Source organism: Triticum aestivum, chromosome 5A (genome assembly GCF_018294505.1).
Source record: "Triticum aestivum cultivar Chinese Spring chromosome 5A, IWGSC CS RefSeq v2.1, whole genome shotgun sequence".
Lineage (NCBI taxonomy): Eukaryota > Viridiplantae > Streptophyta > Magnoliopsida > Poales > Poaceae > Triticum > Triticum aestivum.
In genome coordinates this window covers 486,520,414-486,530,260 of record NC_057806.1, presented here as the reverse complement: position 1 = coordinate 486,530,260, position 9,847 = coordinate 486,520,414, and the positions used below count along the sequence as shown (strand labels likewise).

General features: G+C 42.6%; 1 long non-coding RNA gene across 18 annotated transcripts; it reads right to left on the bottom strand.

Moving 5' to 3' along the window:
• Window positions 1–2,132: 2,132 nt before the first annotated feature.
• Window positions 2,133–8,482, bottom strand: LOC123104250 (uncharacterized). Of its 18 annotated transcripts, none has more exons than XR_006450214.1 (11): window positions 7,862–8,477; window positions 6,934–7,764; window positions 6,702–6,842; window positions 5,649–6,240; window positions 5,301–5,472; window positions 4,976–5,219; window positions 4,430–4,511; window positions 3,529–3,641; window positions 2,900–2,978; window positions 2,550–2,806; window positions 2,133–2,461 (listed from the first exon to the last, which is right to left on the bottom strand). It is a non-coding gene; the product is annotated as an uncharacterized lncRNA (long non-coding RNA). The 18 variants fall into 18 exon arrangements; XR_006450217.1 differs by having other exon boundaries at window positions 4,430–4,508; XR_006450219.1 differs by having other exon boundaries at window positions 4,991–5,219.
• Between the last annotated feature and the right edge of the window lie 1,365 nt (window positions 8,483–9,847).

Here is a 9,847-nt window from a genome sequence, read left to right as displayed (position 1 = left end):
GTGAGTTTAATGTAGGTGATTATGTATTTCTATACAACTCTTGTTTAAGATTTTTTGCAGGAAAACTTCTCTCGAAATGGGAAGGTCCTTACGTTATCGAGGAGGTCTGTCGTTCCGGTGCCATAAAAATCAACAACTTCGAAGGCACAAATCCGAAGGTGGTGAGCGGTCAAAGAATCAAACATTATATCTCAGGTAATCCAATAAATGTTGAAACCAATGTTATTGAAACCGTAACCCCGGAGGAATACATAAGGGACACTTTACGGAACGTTTCGGACTCCGAAAAGGAATAGCTATGTGGTACGGTAAGTAAACCGACTCCAAAACAGTTTATAAGGCAATATTTCTCCGTTTTGGAATATTTAGAAAAATAGAAAACTAAGAAGCAGTATGGGATGGAGACGAGGCCTCCACGAGGGTGGAGGGCGCGCCCTACCCTACTGGGCGCGCCCCCCTACCTCGTGAGCACCTCGTGCGCTTTCCGGACTCCGTTTTTTACACGACACGTATTTTGGTAGGTAAAAATTCATTATATAATCTCCCAGGGGTTTTGACTCCTGTATCACGCAATTATCCTCTGTTTGTGTTTCGAGCTATTGCTGCTACAGATTAGAGCAAGATGTCTTCGAAAGAGTCAGTCGGGGAGAGCCGGGTGTCTCACCCGACACCGGGATCAATGACAAACAACAATGTTGACCTCTTTGGGCCAGCAACGGAGGAAGAGATGGAGGCTGATTTGAAAAGGATAGATGCCATGGAAGAGGATCAAGAAGTCACTTCCCGCTTCCGAGCTGGATTCATAATGGGAGAACTGCAGAGCTCGGCTGTTCCAAACTCGGTTATCCCTTCCAATGTTAGATTTCTTTCTTATGAGAATATGAAAAAGAGTGTCACTGGTTCTCCCGCAACTATGCAGCACCCTTGGGTGCAGGGAGCTTTGACTGTTACAGGAAAACTCCGAAAGGAAATAATGGACCTCAAGCAGCAAGTCAATAAGCTCTAGGAGGAGAATCGTATCATGAGGGGCATCATCGCCAAGAATATCACATCACCATCCCCGAAAAGAGAGACATAATCACATCGGTATGGGCACTCCCCTTGGCAACTGCCAAGCTTGGGGGAGTGCCCCGGTATCGTATCACCATCATTTTATCTTTACCGTTTTTTCTTAGTTCGATCCTTTTGGCAATATCTTGATCTAGTAGAATAAAAGTTTTAGTATGATCTAGTCGTGATTTTTGCTTTATAATTCCTCTATGTAATCGAGTCCATGAGCTATATAATAAAGATTAGTGTTGAGTCAAGGGCTTGATTATTTTGCCATGATCCTAAGGGAATAAAAGAAAAGAGAAAGAAATAAAAAGAAACAAAGAGATCATGTGAATCTTATGGAGAGTAATGAGCTCGCATAGAAAAAGTATGATGAATAAAAGTTGTTGAGAGTTGACAAACATAGTTTTGGTCATCGTTGCAATTAATAGGAAGTAATAAAGGAAGAGAGGTCTTCACATATAAATATACTATCTTGGACATCTTTTATGATTGTGAGCACTCATTAAAATATGACATGCTAAAGAGTTGATGTTAGACAAAGAAGACAACGTAATGGGTTATGTTTTCTTACATCTGAGATAAATTATATTGTCATGGATCATCCAACATGGTTGAGCTTGCCTTTCCCCCTCATGCTAGCCAAATTCATCGCACCAAGTAGAGATACTACTTGTGCTTCCAAATACCCTTAAATCAGTTTTTCCATGAGAGTCCACCATACCTACCTATGCATTGAGTAAGATCCTCCAAGTAAGTTGGCATCGGTGCAAGCAATAAAAATTGCTCTCTAAATATGTATGACTTATTAGTGTGGGAGAAATAAGCTTTATACGATCGTGTGATATGGAAGAAATAAAAGCGACAGACTACATAATAAAAGTCCATATCACAAGTGGCAATATAAAGTGACGTTCTTTCACATTAAGATTTTGTACATCCAACCATAAAAGTGCATGACAACCTCTGCTTCCCTCTGCGAAGGGCCTATCTTTTACTTTTACTAGATGACTCGTTACGCCAATGGCGCAAGGGCGAAAGGGAGCCAAGTATTGTGAGAATATTTAGACACCCAAGTCGAAAACCAAATGTGGCCAACACTCCCGCATCCTCTGCTTGGAAGCCGTCTTTACTCACCAGATCTAACATAGATACATAATTCTTCAAGAGCAAATTTCAGAGAAAATATAAAGCTTTGAAGGCTTTAAGTTGTACTATTGAGACCATACCACCGTATCTTCATTTAGTTTCTTTCGAAACCTAAAGGTCTAAAACGATGGTACATGTGAGAAGCTGTGAATCCACAACAAAAAACTAAACTAACTTCCAAACAAACATTTCATGTTTGGAAGCCACAAAGAAGCAGCCCAGATATCTCTCGTTGTAGTACAGGTATGTGTCCTTAATCCTGCATCCACAGCCCAAAAAATTTCAACACCTAAATCCACGAAATCTAACCGAAGGAAATAATGGCAGAAACATGCGTCGTGGCTTACGTCTCCGAGGACTTCTTGGCATTCTTGTGCAGGTTGGACACAGCAATCCTCGCTGCGAGCTGCAGAAGAACCACACAGGCACCTTCCTTCACCTTGCCCTTGGGGAGGAGGGGGGCAACACTTGCAGCGCCGCGACAAGGCTTTGCGAACGCCGCCGGCGAGAGCGCGCAGCGGAGGGCGTCGAGAGTGGCAGCGGCCTCCGACTCGGCGCGGGCGTAGTGGCCGCGCGACTCGAGGCAGCACACGAAGCAGTCGCGCTGGAGCAACAGATGTGTAGGCAAGTAACAAAGATTGGTCAAAGGGAAACAAATTATCCAAAAGAAGAAAGGTTTTATATATTTTCAACGTACCCAGCCATAAAATCAAATGCTTCTTGATTAACAAAATGAACACACAATTAAGCGGGCATAGGAGGTGTACAATCATGTACTGAAAAAAATCAGAGGGGTTAGATTATGTTCAAATGAGATAAATCATCAAGGTTCCAATGATAGACTACTGAACTCAATTTGATATATCTAATTTAATAGTGATAAAATTTGATGCCTGGAATGCACTATATGTCAATTTGAGGTAAGAACACATATTGTTTACCAACTTGAGGTAAGAACAGTATCTATATGGAAAAGGTAAATTGCAACTCTAATAGTGATAAATGATAACCTATGCAATAATAGTACTTGTTTCAGCAAAATAGCGACACACAAGCACACACACTAATATTGCATCAGCTACACGCCAACAAATTAATGACCAGGATGATAGAACCGTACATAAGTTTCACCTTCTAATGATCCCACAAAATAGATAGTGGTAGCTGACGATGTTTCAGTATTGTCATTATCCCATCACAATGTTATATATTTTGTTTAATAAAAGGCAATGCAGATATTATAATATGTATATCTTTTCCAGCTTAATTCTATTTTATATTTCTTATACACAGTCTAGAACTCGTATCCCCAGCAAATAGCCAAACCTGGAGCTTCACTGGGATGAAATAATGTCTGTTGCTCATTATCTTGCACAATTTCCATGAATGAGATCGTAAATCCAAATATCATAGTTCAGATTCATGTCCCGATTCTGATCCTACGAATTGCAATAAGAGATATTAGCTATAAATAAACATGCAAGACAAAAATGTCATAAACTTATCACACAAATTAGAATCTGCACCTGTACTAAACTTTTGGTTAAAATCATGGCAGTTTGAAAAGAACTACAACTACAGCTCATCGGCTTGAAATGCTTCGTGTGAGAAAATAAGAGTGATCTGCACGCATGTGTCTTCGACTACGCCACGCCGTCCATCGAACCGTTAGTGGATAGGATCAAAGATGAGACCCGAACGTTGGGAAAACGCTGGAGCCCAGGGGTTTCGGGTTGTCCTGCCCACAACCTGGGATGTCCATTGATAGGATGCATGACACTGTACCGCTCACCTCCTAGGAGGTCTGTTCTACCTTTTCCATGAAATGAAATGCAAAGGTCCTTTGTGTTTTCTCGAAAAAAAAGTGATCCTAGTTTGTAGGCTTCATAGAAATTCGATCAAAACGCAAGTGATCCTATGAGACCCAGCACAACATCGTTTCGTGAGACCGATGCATCAATTGCACTGTAGTGTATCTACTATAGATAAATAGCTGTCTAACATGATATTTTATTTTTTATTAGTGGTTGCAGTCTTGTACACCAAGACCTGCCATAACGTGAGTAATTCAGTTGATTCAGCTTGTTGTTCCAAGCAACAAATATAAAAATATGCTGACTGCAGGTTGATTTGCCTGTAGGAGCCTGTGGGGGTAAAGGAGGGGATTGCTTCTGAAGTGCAGCACCTAAAATCAGTGTGTACTCTTTTTGTCAAATCCCTTATTTACCTTCTGGCTCTGTATGTATCCTAAATACTTTCAAGCTAACATTGTGGTATTTGCTTCAAGGACATAAAGAAAACCAGGTCTGCTATTTAGGAAGAGAAGGCAAAGTCAGTAATAGAGCAAGCCGGGCAGGCACAAGAGCAAGTACTAAGACTGATAATGCATGAATGGAGAAATAAACTATAGTGCAAGCATGAAATGTGTGATCCTTGATTAGAACCGAATCTGTTATTGGATGCTCGACTTGGTACTGTGGAACACACAGAAAAGTTTGTAAATACATAGTACATTAGATGCCTAATATATATATAACTTGCACATCACACTTGATGGCCACATATTGATAAACCAGTATCAGTAAACTGAAGTGAATTCACCAAGTTTATACATTGCTTTCACATCATTACTCAAATAACTCATACAGTACATAGTCTCACAATATACACCACTTTATTTTGCAACATATTTCATTTTAATTGTAAGGAAAAGTGATCCGCATATTTGATTTCAATCAACTATGGTGCTCAAGGATTAATCATCTTAAAATACCTAAAGCAATCTGACCTTGTCCTTAGTGAGCAGGGGACCTACACCTGCAGTCTGCGTAGAAAAAGAGATCAAACAATCCTTATGGGCATACGGTCGAGCAGTAAATATGTAAACAAAATGTTATCAGTTCCCACAAAGGAACCAAATAATCCACATCCATCCAAGAAGACATGTCCTCGTAAATCATGTAAAACTCCGCATTTCTGTCAAGGGAGCCAACAAGTGATGTTCCTTCTGCATCCACCTGGAATTGACAATGTGGTCATTGTCTGTACTAAAATTCAGAAAAGTAAGGCCACACATGTGACTGAAACAGAGTGTGGACCTTTGTTTTTGGCAAGCTGCTTGCCTTGCTCTCGTTATCTAAAGCAAACCAGATGAAGATGCAGCAGTTCTGGTGATGTCACCCCGGCGCCGGCAAAGATCAGCCCGCTGATTGAGCAAGAGATGCAGGACCAAAACTCTCAGGGATTCAGAGCAAACTGACCTCCCACTCACTGCATCCAGCACAGAAACAAGAAACTTTTAGATTGCGACCTACCAAATTATCCATCCAAACATCCAGTCATACAGAGTCATTCAGATATCAGAAAATTATTAACCGTTAGGTAACGCTGTTATTGTATGGAGGAAAATAAGATAGGACAGTAAGGGAAGAGACTCGAGCACTCACATCCATGGCGAGGGTGGGGTGCTTGGGGAGATGGGCCTGCAGCATCCACTGCTAGGAGGAGGACGAAGCTGAGGAAGAAGAGGTACCTAGTAGTGGTGAAGCAGGGAGGCATCTCCATCTCGAGCACGACAGGGAGGCCGAGGAAGCCATGGAAGCAGTTTTTTCTTGGTGCAATCTGAAAAATAAGACTTTTTTTGCTGCATTGGCATATTAGGATTTAGTACGTTACAACTTTGCAATGATTGACATCAAAGAATGTGATGAAAAACCCATCGTTCCTACTGTACTAATTAATACCAGGTGTCATCACAAGTCATCCGTGAAGTGTTGTAAAGAAGCAGGTAGTAGCAATCTTTTGAGGAAAGCGGGTTCTTTTCAAACACATAGATGTGGTTGATCTGCAGGCGGAAAGTCGGAAACATACTGGTACAAAAAATTATGCTAGCCACTAAAATTTTAATCATACAAAGACTTGGCAGACTGAATCCTTGACCTCTTGCTTTTTACTTTCAGGACCTTCTCCAATTTTTTAGCTTTTCAGATGGGCGTGGTAGCTGCTTTCATTTTCCTCATATTTTTTATCCTTCAAGTTCTAGATAAAGAGACAAGTGATCAGATAAAAAAAGATTCATTGTACATACATGCATATGCCAAGAATATGAGCCCCGAAAAAAAGCACACTCCAAGGCAAATAGGTAAGCCATAACAGAAGGAAAGCACGAGCGCATACTTGGGTGCCACTAATTCACTTTCAGGAGCACATCGATGAACTTTAACCGGAAGCCTTGTAGGGGCTAGGAGAATAAAGAATACCATAGAATAATAATTTTTTCCACTTTTTAGTAGCATTCCACACAATTTTAATAGGAAGCCTTAGTCATGGTCTGACAATGAGCAAAAGAGTCTGACAATTCAAATATCTGATCTTAGCTTTACACATATGATGGATTAGGAAGATGTAACACCAGTGACATATTTACTTTTATCCATACCAGTACTACAGCTGACCTAGAAAAAGTTATGGACAATCTATAGTGCACTGTGACTATTTACCTATTCCACTTGCTGCTTCCTTCCTATTTTTTGTTGGAACATAACACCAAGGCATCCACTGCTTTCTAGTTTCAGTGCAATTTAAAATCAGACTGAACATAGATGCATTTATTCAGAAATTATGAAGCAAGTGAAGAGCGCCTAAAATTTAAGGAAAATGCAACCACTGTCAGCAAATAAATGGTCATTAATATTCCAGGTAATAGCCGCAGAATGGAAGAGGACGATTGACCTGGGCTTGAATGGAGGCAGGATAGCATTCTGGATGACCGTCCTGAGGCGTCTGCTTGGCGGATCCATGGCATATTCAATGCTGGTCGGCATTGTGGGGCGGTGCCATAGGGAGGGTGCCGATTAGAGATCTGCACAGCTACCCGCGCGCTGGGTGGACCGGCAGCCCGTGTCGGCCTGAAAGCAACCGGCGATTCATGAACATTTCATTTTCCATGACCATGAAAAGATAAACGCGGAGGTGGCCATAGCTGGTGAACAATTTTCTTGTTTGATAGTCGTCGTTGACACATAAATGTGCAACACAAACTGAACCCATGACACCATAGAAACATAAATTCAGGAATAGATGTCATTTCCTTTTTATCTTTCTCTGAATTTATCTTTTACCTCTACCAGTCCATACATATATGGTATTTGAGCGCAAATAGAGTAGGTAGACGCAAGCATATGCACACCCAATTCGCAAATAATTAGACTTGTTACAGAGAGAAGGATACCTCTGCAGTCACGACATTGCAAATACACAGAGAATCATATATATGCCTCTTTTCCATATAATGTCAATGTGTTTCATATAAAGTAATTAAACAACCTGAAAGTAGCAATGTGTACTGACATAACAGAGAAACTCCAATCACTAACTTTGATAACACATATCAAAAGGGTGACAAAGAAAGAATTAGGCCACATCAGGGGTAGAATCAACCATAACATCAAGATCAAACTGTAGCAGGAAAAGACGTGGCTGAGAGAGAGTTCACATGTTCCCCATCACCGAACTCTTCGTCAAAATTCTTCCTCCTCTTTTCTGTCTCGGATCTTCACACATCTTGCTTAGACAAACAGTAAACCAACGATTGAAATCAGATCATCAGTAACTAAGGTGAAATTCGGGGGAAGAAGAAGGCGAGACGTAGATGGGCGACCTAGATTGAGGACGACAAAGAGGGCTGGCGAGCAGCATCCGGCACATGACGAGGGCGCCGTCTGGACCTTCGGGCTCGCTGCACCTTCCCCAGTGACGTCCTCCTCTGCTCCTTCCCCTCGCTGTCGTCCTCCTCTGCTCCTCGGCAGCGACCTGGGACCGGTCCAGAACCACATCCCACAGCGGCGGCTAATGGAGGATGGGGAGGCTCGCTGCACCTTCCCAGTGACGTCCTCCTCTGCTCCTTCCCCCCACGATCGTCCTCCTCTGCTCCTCGGCAGCGACCTGGGACCGGTCCAGAACCACATCCCACAGCGGCGACTAATGGAGGATGGGGAGGCATCGTCCCGCAGGAGGCTGCGGGAAGAAAGACACGAGCGGCGGCGGCAACCATGCGTTGGGGCTTCGAGGTCAGAGGAGCAGGGGAGGAGGAGGCGGCGAAGTGGTGGCGAGCAGCTGGGTGGAGAGCGAGAGGAGGCGGCTGAGGTGCTGCGGGAGAAGGCGGCTAGGGATCTGCGGGCTCGGGAGGAGGAAGCGAGCGAGGGGAAAGGGAGATGAGAGAGGATGCTGGACGCGGCGCTCGGGACCTTATCCCTTCCCCTCGTCGCTACAGTAACACGCGCAGGAATAAAAGGAGACGTGGTCATGGCGGCTAGTTGGGCACAGTCCCTCAGGGTTTATATGTTCAATCTCCTACATTACATAAGAGTCATGGTGATCTTCACCTTTCCTTTTTACATTTTATCATTTGGCAAGCACGGTATGTTGGAAAGATCCTGGTATATATGGCTAATTGGATGTGAGTTTTCATTAACTATTATTGTTGACATTATCCTTGAGGTAAAACGTTGGGAGGCAAAACTATAAGCCCATATCTTTCTCTGTGTCAGATTAAAACTCCATACCCATAAGTATTGCGTAAGTGTCAGCAATTGTGAAAAACTATATGATAGTTGAGTATGTGAACTTGCTGAAAAGCTCTTATACATTGACTCTTTCCTATGTTATGATAAATTGCAATTGCTCCAATAACTGAGATTATAGTTTGTTAGTTTTCAATGAAGTTTACGATTCATACTTGAAATTGTGATTGAATTATTACTCTAGCATAAGAAATCATATGACCAGAATTATGTAAGTTGATGTTCTAAGAATGATCATGATGCTCTCATGTTCGTATTTTACTTTTATCGACACATCTATCTCTAAACATGTGGACATATGTTTCGATTTCGGCTTTCGCTTGAGGACAAGCAAGGTCTAAGCTTGGGGGAGTTGATACGTCCATATTGCATCATGCTTTTATATTGATATTTATTGCATTATGGGTTGTTATTACACATTATGTCACAATACTTATGCCTATTCTCTCTTATTTTACAAGGTTTGCATAAAGAGGGAGAATGCCGGCAACTGGGATTCAGGGCTAGAAAAGGAGCAAATATTAGAGACCTATTCTGCACAGCTCCAAAAGTCCTGAAACTTCAAGGAAGACAATTTCAGAATATATAATAAATATTGAGTGCAAGAAGTTCATCAGGGGGGCCACACCCTACCCACGAGGGTGGGGGCGCGTCCTACCCCCTGGGCGTGCCCCCTACCTCGTGGGCCCCTTGGTGGCCCTCCGATGACCATCTTCTGCTATATGAAGTCTTTCAATGGGAAAAATCATAAGCCATCTTCTCGGACGAAACTCCGCCGCCACGAGGCGGAACCTTGGCGTAACCAATCTAGGGCTCCGGCAGAGCTGTTCTGTCGGGAAAACTTCCCTCCGGGAGGGGGAAATCATCGTCATCGTCATCACCAACGCTCCTCTCATCGGGAGAAGGCAATCTCCATCAACATCTTCATCAGCACCATCTCCTCTCAAAACCCTAGTTCATCTCTTGTATCCAATTCTTGTCCTCAGGTCCGGGATTGGTTCTAGTAGGTTGCTAGTAGTGTTAATTACTCCTTATAGTTGATGCTAGTTGGTTTATTTGGTGGA